The 2,110-nt window shown below is 48.3% G+C and overlaps 1 non-coding gene across 1 annotated transcript; it reads right to left on the bottom strand.

Moving 5' to 3' along the window:
- Positions 1 to 615: 615 nt before the first annotated feature.
- Positions 616 to 778, bottom strand: LOC137441551 (U1 spliceosomal RNA). Its single transcript, XR_010987431.1, has one exon. It is a non-coding gene; the product is annotated as a U1 spliceosomal RNA (small nuclear RNA).
- Positions 779 to 2,110: the final 1,332 nt, after the last annotated feature.

Consider the following 2,110-nt stretch of genomic DNA (forward strand, 5'->3'; position numbering starts at 1 on the left):
GAAGAGGCCAACCCCTTCCTGGCTACAACCACCCTTCAGGTAGTTGTAGAGGGCAATGAGGTCACCCCTGAGCCTCCTCTTCTCCAGGCTAAACAATCCCAGCTCCCTCAGCCTCTCCTCATAGGGCTTGTGTTCAAGGCCTCTCCCCAGCCTTGTTGCCCTTCTCTGGACATGCTCAAGTGTTTTGATGTCCTTCTTAAAGTGAGGGGCCCAGAACTGGACACAGTACTCAAGGTGCGACCTAACCAAAGCAGAGTACAGGGGCACTATGACCTCCCTGCTCCTGCTGGCCACACTATTCCTAATGCAGGCCAGGATGCTATTGGCCCTCCTGGCCACATGGGCACACTGCTGGCTCATATTCAGGTGGCTGTCGATCAGCACCCCCAGGTCCCTCTCTGTTTGGGAGCTCTCCAGCCACTCCGACCCCAGCCTATAGCTCTGCCTGGGATTGCCGTAGCCAAAGTGCAGCACTCGGCACTTGGACTTGTTGAATGCCATCCCATTGGACTCTGCCCATCTGTCCAGTCGGTCGAGGTCCCTCTGCAGAGCCTTTCTACCCTCTAACTGACTAATATCTGCCCCTAACTTGGTGTCATCTGCAAACTTGCTGATGAAATTTAAAAAAAAAACCAAAAACCCACTACCACAAATTATGCAGTCGAGTTTCCCGCATTTGGGGAAATCGCAGGGGTCAGCACACCCGGAGTGCAAAGGATAAGCCTCGCCCTGGGAAACCACCTGCCTGATCATGGTGTCTCCCCTGCCAGGTAAGTAACTCATATTCAGTTGATTATTAACTAATACACCCAGGGTCCCTCTCTAAGTTGCTGCTTTCCAAACACACAGCCCCAAGTCTGTAGTTTACCACGGGGTTGTTGTGACCCAGATGGAGTACATAAAACTCTGTCTGCTCCCGTGGAGCCCAGCTTCACAACTTGTCCCTCTGTTTGAAAACACCCAATTAGTTCTGACTTGGTTCACCATCTCCACACATGGTTCAAATCCTGCTTAAAGATAAGTTATTACTATACACAAATTACAACACAGAGACTTGTGAGTTAATATTTTACTTCTCTGGCTGGGGAATTTTCCTTTTAGTGCATTATAGATGAACCACAGACAAATTCAGTACTTTCTTGAATTAAGATCATCTAGCCAATCTAATTCTGAATATATCAAGCAGCTCTGTTCTCTGTGGGGACAGTTTAGAATAAAGTGTGCTTCGGTCTAAGGAAGAATGTCAAGTATAAGCCAAGACTGAATGGAAATATCTGAAAGATGTCAACACTACCAGGAGCAGAGTTTGGATTACTAATCTCTGCCCTTCTAGAGCAAACGATCTATGTTTGGGTTTTTTGGCCTCTACCAAAAAGGTTGCTGGTTCTTTGCAGATGTTAAAACATATCTGTAATGTAAAAATATTTCTAAAAGACTTGACAAAGGAAGCTTTAAATTAAGCTGTTCCTTCCTTGCATTTAGATGTTAGACAAGTAATGATTAGAGAGACAGAATCCCAGAATGGTGGTGGGTGGAAGGAACCTCTGGAGAGCATGCAGTCCAACTCCCCTGCTAGAGCAGGGTCACCCACAGCACGTTGTCCAGGATTACAACACCCAGGTGGGCTTTGAAAATCTCCAGAAAAAGAGACTCCACCTCTTTGGGCAGCCCAGTCCAAGGCTCTGGCACCTTCATAGCGAAGAAGTTTTTCCTTATGTTTAGGTGGGACTTGTTGTGTGTTCCAGTTTGCACCCACCACCCCTTGTCCTGTCACTGTGTACCACTGAAAAGAGTCTGGCTGCATCTTTAGCTCTTGCTGAACATTGATCAGATCCCCTCTCAGGCTGCTCTTCTCCAGGCTCAACAGCTCCAGGTCTCCCAGCCTTTCCTCCTCACAGAGTATCTCTAGACGCCTCAGTGCCTTTGTAGCCCTTGTTGGACTCTCTCCAGTAGTTCCCTGTCTCTTTAACTGGAGAGCCCAGAACTGGATCTCCAGAAGCAGCCTGACTAGGGCAAAGTAGAGTGGTAGGAGAGCTTCCCTCCACCGGCTGGCCACATTCTTCTTAATGCCCCCCAGGAGACCATTAGCTTTCTTGGCCACGAGAGCACA

Source organism: Melanerpes formicivorus, unplaced genomic scaffold (genome assembly GCF_026170545.1).
Source record: "Melanerpes formicivorus ecotype bairdi unplaced genomic scaffold, bMelFor1.0.p_v2 SCAF_5, whole genome shotgun sequence".
Taxonomy (NCBI): Eukaryota; Metazoa; Chordata; class Aves; order Piciformes; family Picidae; genus Melanerpes; species Melanerpes formicivorus.